The sequence below is a fragment of the Rana temporaria genome, chromosome 4, assembly GCF_905171775.1.
Source record: "Rana temporaria chromosome 4, aRanTem1.1, whole genome shotgun sequence".
Taxonomy (NCBI): domain Eukaryota; kingdom Metazoa; phylum Chordata; class Amphibia; order Anura; family Ranidae; genus Rana; species Rana temporaria.
The window spans coordinates 68,786,642-68,799,756 of record NC_053492.1 but is presented as its reverse complement, the minus strand read 5'-3'; positions in this window follow the sequence as shown (position 1 = coordinate 68,799,756).

Sequence of the window (13,115 nt, the reverse complement as noted above, 5' to 3'; positions counted from 1 at the left end):
AAGAGGGCTGTGTTTTCATCATGGCTCACCTAAGAAAATGTCCCCCCTTGGAACAGGCATCCACTGCACCAACAAGCATGCAACACCTTTTATAGTTTCCAACCCAGCAAACAAGTCCCAGGCCGCAGGACGGCGGCGTGTGACAACACCGGGTCTGACCCCCCGCACTGCACATGCGTGAAAGAGATTAGGTTGAGGAACTGTTTCCGTCCCTTATTTTCAAATAAACCTAAACAGTGCATTGAGATTGGCTTGAAAAGTTGGAGACATCCTGTAAGGATGTTTTTCCACTGCAAAGCTTGGTGTCATCTGCAAAGACTGAAATTATACTTTTAATCCCAGACCCAATATCATTTATAAAAATATTAAAAAGTAAAGGTCCCAACACTAAATCTTAGGGTACACCCCTAATACCCTTAGAGCATTCAGAGCACAAATCATTAACCACTACCCCCTGAAAACTGTCTTTTAGCCAGTTTTCCATCCATTTACAAACTGATTTTTCCAGTCCTTTAGACTTAGGCCCCGTACACACCATAGAATCCATCCGCAGATAAATCCCAGCAAATGGGTTTCAGCGGATAGATCCTATGGTGTGTACACGCCAGCGGATCTGTTTCTGCGGATATATCTCCCCTGGGATGGATTCCAGCAGATCGAATATTCGCTGACATGCAGAACATATCCATCTGCTGGAGTCCATCCCAACGGATGGATCCGCTGGTCTGTATAGACTCACCGGATCCATCCGTCCGAAGGGATCCCCCGCATGCGTCGTAATGATTCGACGCATGCGTGGAATTCCTTATATGACAGCGTCGCGCACGTCGCCGCGTCATAATCGCGGCGACGGCGCGACACGTCATCGCCAGAGGATTTCGGCGCGGATTTCAATGCGATGGTGAGTACACTCCACCGCATTAAAATCTGCTGAAATCCTCGAGAGGATTTATCCGCGGAAACGGTCCGCTGGACCGTATCCGCGGATAAATCCTCCCGTGTGTATGGGGCCTTACACATTAGCCATGTATGTGGAACGCTTTTATAAAATTCAAGTAAAATTGAAATATTTATACCAACCTCTATATAGTTTGTCAACAAATTAAACAGAATTGGCCCCAGGACTGAGCCTCGGGGTACCCCACTTCAGACCATTCAGAAATGATGCCATTTATCATCACCGCCCCTCTAAGCAGTTTTCTTTTTCAGGTACATACACTATATATTAAGTGTTTATGGGGAACTTTATTGAATGCTTTGGCAAAATCCAGATACACCATATCCATGTGTCCTCCTTTATCCAGACTACAACTTACTTCCTCATAGAATATTAACAGGCTGGTCTGGTGAGAACAATAATCGTTCCAAATAATCCAATACGGGCACGGGCACATCTGCATGTGCATATAAAAGTTTGTGATCCCACGCCGAGACTTAGGCAGGCCATACATGGGTCGAATTTCGAAATAATTTTGTTTCGAAAATCTTATCTAAGAATTTTCGTACGTATTTCGCACCAGCCGATTTTCATGTGCCCATCGAATTTAAGTAATCGAGCATGTTGGAAATTTTTTGAAAGACGAACGATTTTCTAATCAATGATGCGAGAAATGTAATCAAAGAAAGAAAAGAAGATTCCCAGCCACGAAAAAAAAATTCTGTAGCAATATGAGGTGAAATTTAAAGCTTGGTTGGCCGAATTTCAAAATCAATGGTGGCACCATTGGATCACAAAACGCACAAAATTTCTGATTTTCAAAATATTTTTTTTTTCTAAATTCGACCATGTATGTCCTGCCGTAATTGTGCTTATCAGTGATGAATTGATTAATTGACTGCTGCTGTGGGATAAGCTGTAGGTCCCTTTAAATCAATTTATAGCATATATATATATATATATATATATATATATATATATATATATATATATATATATATATATACTTATGTGCCCACACTCACCAGATAATGGTGGATATTATACCTCTATTAAGAGCAATGGCTAATTACATAATCTTTTCAATTGATGGTCTGCTTGTCCTTGTACAGTATTTCTCCAGCAGGTGGGGATGGGTCCAGGTATGGTGGATATTACGCCTGTGTTAAGATCAGTTGCTCATCAGGTAATCTTTTCAATAGATGGTCTGCTTGTCCTTGTCGTTCTCCAGCAGGTGGGGATGGATCCTCACATATATCATAGGGATTATAACTAGAAGATATCCATAGTGTAATGCTGTTTATTCAATTAAAAAAAATAAAATTGCTTTCACAGCCAATTAAAAACTTACAAGATTCCCCTCTTGTATCTGAGCATATGCTAACGCCGTCTTGGAATTCAAAGAGCTTGCGGTTTACGCTCCAATCGGCGGACATCTGCATGTCTCCTCTTCTGCCAGACAGGGCTGTGCTGTGTGGCAAAACTATGTAAATCTCAGTACACGATGGACAGAAATACCATTCCTTTGGCAGGCCAAAGAGCTACCATGCAGTATACGTATTGAATCTTTGTATTTAGTTATTTGCCTAGAGGGCAGCTTTAACCTTACAACTGGTTTAATAGCTGATTGTCAGCAATGATCAAAATAACACAAAACGCAATTTCCTGATAATGAATGTGAAACATAAACCAAGAGGAAAGTAATTCCATCAAGTAACAGCCCTGCTTATACAAGTCTCACCCAATACTTCCAAAGAAAAAGCAAATGCTATTAGTGTGAATTAGTTAATTGATTACTTCTTGATAAAAAGTGAAAACCAAAAACCTGAAACAAAATGAAAATGCTAAACTGGAAGGTAAACTTGGCCAAAGTATGCTTTAATATTGATTGAGTATTGATTCTGCATTGACTGCTGCCCACAAGTTGATGGATGACCTCCATTCTTTTGTTCCTTCATGGAAACTTTATGTGAACTTTGGGCCTGCTGAGCTAATGAAGACACAGAGTCTCTGAACGTTCTGTTAATAATAGGTTAGCACTAAGTAACAACTCCCTCCACAGCCTTTTTACAAATGAGCACAATGTTACGAGATTTGCTTGAGTGCTTTATAATTACACTGATCTTGTAAAATGAAGGGATGCAATCTAGTTAAAGTGCTGGTCGAGGCAAACAAGCATCTCCTTTAATCACATTTTGTGTAAATAGAAGAGACTATTTTTCCGATATAAACACACATTTTACATTTTGTAGCTAATCAAAAGGATGACCTTGGCCATTCTCTCCAAACACGGCCTAGGAAAATAATTACCACAAGATCTGTTTTTTAGCAATAATAATTTCTAAAAGAAAAAAGTGTTGTTAACAAAAGAGACAGGTTTCCTGGAATATAATGGGAAGGGAAAGGCATGGGCTAAATTGTACTAATTCACAACTGCACTTGATCAGGGTTGACAGAATCCAGCTTAGCTTGACAACATCTTTGCAAGGGTCTTGCATAAAGTCTTTGATGCACTTTTTCGTTATAGATATATATCATATGCTTGTTTACTTCAGCATTGTTGCTCAAACCAATTATTTTTTAATCCCAAAAGCATTTTACATTTTCCTTTAAAATATAAAATGTTGTTAGTAATTTCAATAGATTTGATTTTTACAGTTGTGTTTGCCTAGGTGACAACGTGTCTCTTGGCGAATGGAATAAATACAGAGTCAGCACCTGACATGAAAACCCCATATGCTGTGCAAGAAGTACTCATTAACCACTTTAGCCCCGGGCCTGTTTTTCAGAGTCGGTGTTTACGAGACTAAACCATTTTTTTTTGCTAGAAAATTACTTAAAACCCCCAAACATTATATATTTTTTTTTTCTAACACCCTAGAGAATAAAATGGAAGTCATTGCAATACTTTTTGTCACACCGTATTTGCGCAGCGGTCTTACAAGCGCACTTTTTTTGGAAAAAATTCACTTTTTTAAATGAAAAAATAAGAAAACAATAAATTTGGCCCAATTTTTTTATATATTGTGAAAGATAATGTTACGCCGAGTAAAATGATACCCAACATGTCACGCTTAAAAATTGCGCCCGCTCGTGGCATGGCGTCAAACTTTTACCCTTAAAAATCTTGATAGGCGACGTTTAAAAAATTCTACAGGTTGCATTTTTTGAGTTACAGAGTAGGCCTAAGGCTAAAATTAATGCTCTCGCTCTAACGATCGCGGCGATACCTCACTTGTGTGGTTTGAATACCGTTTTCATATGTCGGCGCTACTCGCGTATACGTTCGCTTCTATGCGCGAGCTCGTCGGGACGGGGCGCTTTAAAAAAATTTTTTTTTGCTTTTCGCATTTATTTTTATTTATTTTAGAATTTTTAACACTGAAAAAAAAAAAAAAAAAAAAAATTATCACTTTTATTCCTATTACAAGGAATGTAAACATCCCTTGTAATAGAAAAAAGCATGACAGGTCCTCTTAAATATGAGATCTGGGGTCAAAAAGACCTCAGATCTCATATTTGGGCTTAAATGCAAAAAAAAAAAAAAAAAATTTGGAAATGTCATTTTTTCAAATGACAAAAAAAAAAAAATGTTTCTTTAAGACGCTGGGCGGGACTGACGTTTTGACGTCACTTCCACCCAGCGGAGCTATGGGGACGGGCGAAGGAGATTTTTCCTTCAGTCTCGTCCCCGCTCAGCTGCCGGATGGTCGCGATCTCCTCCGCCGCTACCGACGGCTCCGGTAAGCGGCGGAGGGCGCGGGACAGCGGCGGGAGGGGGGGGGGCCCCTCTCCCGCCACCGATAACGGCGATCTCGCGGCGAATTCGCCGCGGAGACCGCCATTATCGTTAACACGGCCGCCCACAGAAGAGATGAATATCTCGATTGTGGCAGCAGCTGCTGCCGTTACCGAGATATTCATCTCTAAAGTGAGGACGTATAACGGCGGTGGGCGGTCGGCAAGTAGTTAAGTTGTATTTTCAAACAATATACTTGAAAATGACATTTGTAATAAATATATGTAGCATATAAACTGCACATTTTACATCTTTGATAAACTACTAAATATATTTGCATGCTTTTATTAAGTATTGTTCATAGCCAGGAATTGGGACACTTTATGAGTTTAAAAGGTCCAAAGTAAAAGTCTCCTATAAATACTCCTATCCATTTGTATTTTTATTTTTTTAACTTACCCTCTTTAGTTAAAATCATAATGAAGGAAAGTTCAGAAGCAAGTGAATGATGTAGCACTAAAAGAGAGAAACTGTGGCAAAACATGATGGCAAACCAGAGTGTTTGAGTTTCTGAGTTGTACAGAATATACAATTAGGCCCCAAATGTGGGATAAAATGCTACTGAAGCAGAAGTGAAGTGGATATTTCCTTCAGACTGTAAATCCCCATGTGGTCTGAATAAAGAATTCACCTATCTGCCCTTTGTGAATGATTGAAAAATACAGTCCCACATCAGCAATAGGAAAATATTGGAATACCATCCATTATTGTGAATATGTAAATATGGATTGTGATTTTTTTTAATATATTAAATATTGATTGTAGACAATGGAAAGCAAAGATGACTCGCTTTTGAGAAAATAATATATAGGCTATTTACCACATTAAAAATAGAATTTGCATTTATATTTACAAAAAAAATAGTATTTACTGTTATGAAATATGCCGTTTTATGTATTTGTGCTCTCTAATCATATTACATCTTGTGGTCACGTTGATCCTCGTTGATGCTTGTTTTTGCAAAACTTAGAGCAATAGCTTGGAAGAAGCTGTGGATAGTGTTGTTGCTTTGAGTAGCATTGTTGCATGATATTTTCATCCTGCGCATAGCACGGTGGTGTTGTTGGGTGATGAAATGCATTGGGAGCATGGTCTGGCTGGAGTCTGGGCTGAGGCTTCCATTCTTCCCACTTCATGCACATGGGTCTGCTTCATGATGTGTGGCTTATGGATCTTTACCTTTGACATTGCTGCAGCTTGGAGCCAGGATGAGCTCCCTGTCCCTGCCTGCACTCACATCGGTCTAGTTGGGCTTAAGCTCTCTACCTTAGTGGCACCTACATTTTGACTTTTTTGGGGCACAACATTTTAGAATTTGGAGATTCGAGTGAATTAAGACAAATGAGCAACTTTGGAATTATAATACAAATTAAATTTAGAGTAATCTCCTTTGAAATATGTTTTGCTGTCCCTCTGGGTTAAGTATTTAGCTATGTGAGATATTGTAATATTTATTTATATATTTTAGTAGAGATTTGGAATAAAAATCATATTCATATTTTTATGCAAAAGTGGGTAGGATGATCAGTGATTTCAATACATCACCACACTGTGGCTACTTGATATTGGTGGTTGAGAATCAGGCTATTGCGTTATTAAAAGTAAAAGCCCCACTCTGGGTATACCTCCCCCCCACCCAGAAGGCCTGCTGCATGACAATTTTCCTTTTTTATTATACTTAATCTAGATGTCTTCAAACCAGTCAGGTAAAATGCAGGGTCTTCTTTCTTCTCATTCTTCTCCCAGTTATAGGCAGCTCTCACCACTCTCTGCATATTTATACTGTGAGTACAGGGCACTGTGGTGCCAGCCCATGGCACTCTGCACTCAAAGGTTATCATCAGTCTTCTAGGACATGCTGTGGAGAAAAAGATGTACTGCAATGGACAGCTTTAGATTAAAGTTCAGTATTGAAGCCTGAGCTGTTTTTTTAAACTGTCAAGAGGACAATAAAGTGGAAGAATGGTTTTGGTTGAAAGTTAAAGTAAAACTCAATTTTGTTGAGAGGATACAAACATCACCTACGGTATCTACAGTAAACTTTTTTGGAAGCCCAACTCTGGGAATCTTAAAAATTGAAACCCCAATGCAATGCTTAATTGCTTGTCTAGTCTAGGGGAGAGGAGAAGAACTTTACCAGCTTAACAACTCATGTGACTGGCTTGCAACTCTCCAGGGGTGCTTCTTGTATCGGAGGGACAGGAAAGGAAGAAGAGGTGTGTCAAAAATAATTTCCTTTTGAACACGAGGGATGACAATGCTAATGGTTCAAGGGAGGAGGTGAAATCTTTGTTGCTTGAGCTTCAAAGAGAAGAAACAAGTAGGAAATAAATAATGGTGGTATGCTACAGACCCACTAACCTGAAGGAGGAGCAGTCTGATTTCCTGTCACAGTTAGGAATAGTAGTGAGGCAGGGCAATGTTTTTATAATAAGAGAGAATTATTCATATATCAACTGTGCAGACAGAATTGCTCACTCATTTAAGGCTTGTCATTTCTTAAATGTTTTGCATGACAACTTCATGTGTCAATTGGTGGATGTCCCAACTAAAAATCATACTAATTACAAATAGCGCAGACTGCAGATGTGGAAATAAGGGATGACTTAGAAAACATCAATCACAGAGTGATTACATTTAATAAAAAATCATAGGAGAAGGAGGCACGTGGCTAGTGCAAGAACACAACATTTTAAAAGAGCCAGCTTTTCTAAACTGAGCTCCATACCACAAGATATATTACTAAGCAAACATGGGTATGCATTAAGAACATATTATATAATGGCATTAGCCAGTGTACTCCAAAGGGCAACAAATGTAAAAGATCTAAGGTTAAACCTGGGTGACTAAACTTTAGCATAAAAAGGCATATCAAAGAGGAAAAACATGGTCTTTGAAAAATATAAGACCAATGGGTCATTATCTGAATTACAACACTACAAGTAATGCGATAAGAAATGTAAGACTGCAACCAGGACAGCTAAAATAGACCAAAAGAGACACATAGTTGAGGAAGAGTAAAAAAAAAATCCCCACATGTTCTTAAATATATTAATAGTAAGAAAGCAAGGTCAGAGCATATTGGCCCCATAAAGGATGATCAAGTAAAGTTGGTTAAAAATGACAAGGATAATGCAACAATATTAAATGCATTCTACTCAGTTTTTACAAAGAAAATTGTGGTATAATAATCAAGACTGTATTGTTATTAACACAATGTGGCTAACAGAAGCCAGTGTCCAAAAAACACTTAAAAAACTTAACTTAAATAAATCACCAGGACCAGATGGCTTACACCCCAGAGTCTTTAAAGAATTTAGCCAGATTATAACTTAGCCAGGTTATAGCCAGAATGCTATTCCTAATTAGGGATGAGCTTCGTATTCGAGTCAAACTCATGTTCGACTCGAACATCGTATGTTCGATCGTTCGTCGAAATACGAACAAAACGTGTCGTTCGCGCCAAATTCGAGTTACGCTTCACAGACCATAATTCACTGCAGCATCGCTGGCTGATGATTGGCCAAGCATGAACTATGACCCGCATGCTTGGCCAATCACAGCGCGCAAAAAACGGAGAACCATAATTGGCCAAAGCCAGGGTGGCTTTGGCCAATTATGGCTATATGGGTTTAGTACACGCCCCACACTATAAAAGGCTGCCTGCAGGGTGGCCTTGTGTAGTGTGTTGCGGCAGTTAACAGAGAGCAGAGAGAGACAGAGAGAGTGTCATTTTTTTGCAGGAAGATAGAGCAGGCAGGCTAGTCAGTTAATGTTACAGTGTGTAGAGGATATATATATATATACATCCCAGGTGTTGTACATATATTTATACACTGTATAGTTTAGCTAGATCAGTTCTTCCTAATTTACTGGCAGGCAGGTGATTGTGCTATTTAAAGACGTTATCACAGGCATACTATAGACACCCAGCTATATTTTTTTAAATTTAACCACTTGACCACTGGGCACGAAAACCCCCTTAATCACCAGACCAATTTTCAGCTTTCGGTGCTCTCACAATTTGAATGACAATTACTCAGTCATACAACATTGTACCCATCTGACATTTTTGTCCTTTTTTTCACACAAATAGAGCTTTCTTTTGGTGGTATTTGATCACCTCTGCGGTTTTTATTTTTTGCGCTATAAAAGAAAAAAGACTGAAAATTCTGTAAAAATAAAAAAAAAATTCTAGTTTCTGTCATATTAGCAGGTTATTTCTCACACACATCATATGCATACTACAAATTACACCCCAAAACACATTCTGCTATTCCTCCCGAGTATGGCGATACCACATGTGTGAGACTTTTACACAGCGTGGCCACATACAGAGGCCCAACGTGCAGGGAGCACCATCAGGCGTTCTGGAGCACCCAGGCCAATTTTGACATTTCTCTCCTACATGTAAAAATCATCATTTATTTGCTAAAAAATTACATAGAACCCCAAAACATTATATATGTTTTTTTTTCAAATACCCTAGAGAATACAATGGTGGTTGTTGCAACTTTTTATCTTGCACGGTATTTTCGCAGCAATTTTTTGAACGCGTGTTTTTAAAAAAAAAAATGTTTTGTGCTTAAAAAAAAAAAAACAGTAAAGTTAGCCCAATGTTTTTGTATAATATGAAAGATGAAGTTACGCAGAGTAAATAGATACCCAACATGTCACCCTTCAAAATTGCACACGCTCGTGAAATTGCGCCAAACGTTGCTACTTAAAAATCCCCATAGGCGACGTATTGCAAGGTATTGGAGTATTGAGGGTATTGCGGAGTATTGGGGGGGTATTGCAGAGTATGGGGGGGTATTGCAGAGTATGGGGGGGTATTGCAGAGTATGGGGTGGTATTGCAGAGTATGGGGTGGTATTGCAGAGTATGGGGGGGGTGGTATTGCAGAGTATGGGGGGGTATTGCAGAGTATGGGGGGGGTATTGCAGAGTATGGGGGGGTATTGCAGAGTATGGGGGGGGGGGTATTGCAGAGTATGGGGGGGTATTGCAGAGTATGGGGGGGTATTGCAGAGTATGGGGGGGGGTATTGCAGAGTATGGGGGGGGTATTGCAGAGTATGGGGTGGTATTGCAGAGTATGGGGGGGTATTGCAGAGTATGGGGGGGTATTGCAGAGTATGGGGGGGGTATTGCAGAGTATGGGGGGGTATTGCAGAGTATGGGGGGTATTGCAGAGTATTGCACTTTACTTTACTTTAGCGCTTATCATTTTTTTTATATTGCAGAGTATTGCGCAGGTATGGCTGGATCTGTGACTGCAATTGTCACAGATCCAGCCCACAGTGCGGCGGCTGCTGCTGCCGCCCGATCCCCCCCCCCTCCCTCTCCTCTCACACTGTACCGAACGGTACAGAGAGGAGAGGGAGGAACCGGCGTCATTACATGACGCCGGTTTGTTTACAAGTGATCGCGCCGTCATTGGACAGCGCGATCACGTGGTAAGGAGCCGCTTCCATTGGCTCCTTACCGCGATCCGTGTTGCTGCGGGTCCCGTGGACCCAGCGAGCGCCGGTGATCGCGTGTGCGCGCCCGCTCGGGCGCGCAATTCTGACTCTCTGGGAGGACGTATATTGACGCCCTCCTAGAGTTAGGGAACCGTCTTGTAGCCGTATTTCGGCTATAGGGCGGTTACCAAGTGGTTAAGCATTATTAAAATCACTGCTCCTGATGCAAGAGCAGTGATTTTAATGATGCTTAAATTAAAAAAAAATTAAAAAAATTAAAAATTCCTTTAAATATTGTACCTGCTGGGTGTCTATAGTATGCCTGTGAAAACATCTTTGAGAACCCGGGTCTTGCCCGAGGGAACATGTATCAATGGAAAAAAAGTTTTAAAAACTGTCGTTTTTTTCAGGAGTCCTGAAAAAAACGACCGTTTTTAAAACGTTTTTTCCATTGATACATGTTCCCTGGGGGCAAGACCCGGTTTCTCAAAGATGTTTTCACAGGCATACTATAGACACCCAGCAGGTACAATATTTAAAGGATTTTTTTATTTTTTATTTAAGCATCATTAAAATCACTGCTCCTGAAAAAACGACTGTTTTTAAAACTTTTTTTCCATTGATACATGTTCCCTGGGGCAAGACCCGGGTTCTCAAAGACGTTTTATGACAATAACTTGCATATTAGGCTTTAAAATGAGCACTTTTGAATTCGAACGTTCGAGTCCCATAGACGTCAATGGGGTCCGTTCGAAGGTTCTGGTGCGAACCGAACGGGGGGGGGGGGTGTTCGGCTCATCCCTATTCCTAATTCTTAGTGACTGGAATGATACCAGCTGGTTGACTAGAAACCAACATGGTACCATTATTTAAAAAAGGGATATATATACCTGGAAACTACATTCCAGACAGTTTAACATCAATATCATGTGAACTATTGGAGGAGATGATAAAGGGCTATAGCCAAGAATCTGCTTGTGAAAACAGTACAATTAGTAGCAATCAGCATGGATTTATGAAAGATCGTTATTGCCAGACCAATCTGTTAACATTCTATGAGGAAGTGAGCCGTCATCTAGATAGATGAAAGTCTGTGTATTTGGTGTATCTGGATTTTGCTAAAGCAAAATAGTTTCCCATAAATGCTGAACCTACAAAGAGGTGGACAATGCACTATGGGGCTAAAAATATGAATGCAAGCTGTTAGCTAGGAGGAGAACATCTGGAGGAATCCAGGATGGAAATATATCTAGGGGTCCTAGCAGATCACAGGTTCAGCAATAGCATGCAATGCCAAGATGCAGCAAGTAGAGCTAGCCGACCTAAAATATAAAGAGTCCTGTGAGCCTCCACTAATCCAAACTGTCTTAATTATCAAAAATCAGCTGCAAGCGTTAAACATGCCTCATATATCATGCAAATGTGGATAAATAAATATTAACGCTGTGCTTTCCAAAGTCATACACTATATCAGTGTAAAAAGAAACAGAGAAAAACCTCCAATAGTGAAAAAAAAACGTCTTTCCTAACAGTGGAAAGTGACAATAGTGCAATAAATAAACACATATATTAAATATAAAAAATATATATAAAAGATGTGTATATAAAAGCATAAACAATTATGATAATTAATATAAAGTGCTACTGTGCAAAGAAGTGCAATTCCCACTTTTATGATCCTGTATAGATTATTAGTGACCCACTGATGCATACAAAAGTGCTCCTGTGCATATGCATAGCATCCAGTATTATATAGTTTATCAATATTGCATTGCTGGGTTGTTCAAAGAAGTGCTCCTGTGCACATGTATGGTATCCAAAAAGAGTCTATCCAGGTGTAATAACGTTCATGTAATTATAAAGTTCATGCAATTACAAAACTGCTAGGTGATCCAGAACATGCCGTGGTGTTCCTCACTTTGGTGCTTCCCTTAGGTATTTAGGCCCAGATTCACAAAAGAGATACGACGGAGTATCTCAGATACTCCGTCGTATCTCTCAGAGTATCTATGCGACTGATTCATAGAATCAGTTACGCATAGAAAGCCCTTAGATCCGACAGGTGTAATTGTTTTACACTGTCGGATCTTAGGATGCAATACCGCGGCCGCCGCTGGGGGGAGTTTGCGTCGTAAACCAGCATCGGGTATGCAAATTAGGAGTTACGGCGATCCACAATGGTTTTTCGCGTTCGCTACGTCGCTGCTAGTCTAGTTTCTTGTCGCAAAGTTAGTCGTCGTTTTTGGTGCCCTAACTTTACACAGCACACCTATGTGCTGTATAAAGTATGGCCGTCGTTCCCGCGCCGAAATTTTAAATTTTAAAATGTTTCCTTCTTGCGTAAGACGTCCGGGAATACGGAAGTACGCTACGCACGTCGCCGTTCGAAAAAATAACGTCACTTTGCGCAAAGCATGGCGGGAAATTCAAAAGGGAGCATGCGCAATAGGTCCAGCGCGGGAGCGCGCCTAATTTAAATGGCACACGCCCCTTTGAATTACGCGGACTTACGCCGGAGGCCGCCGGCGTAGGTTTTCATTGCACTTGCGATGAAAACTTGCGGCGGTGTAACGTATCTACTATACGTTACCCCGCCGCACTTCTACGTGAATCTGGCCCTTAATGCTCACCTCAGAGCTTGTGACTTTGCAATTAAGCACTGTCAAAACACGCATATGAACCACCTTTGGACTCTTGCAGTTACACTGGAATCCTGGACTCGTCAGTATGGTACCTTGGTAAGTGTATGAAATAAAGACTTGATAGTGTAATAGAGTTTTAACGGTTTAATAAACAGAAAGCACATAAATTAGGTGCACCAGTGCACCGCTCTATATCAGGTAAAGCAATGGTAAATACCAGACTGGAATCAGGATGGTATGTTGTTCCTCTCTGACAGATCACCTGTGCAAACGC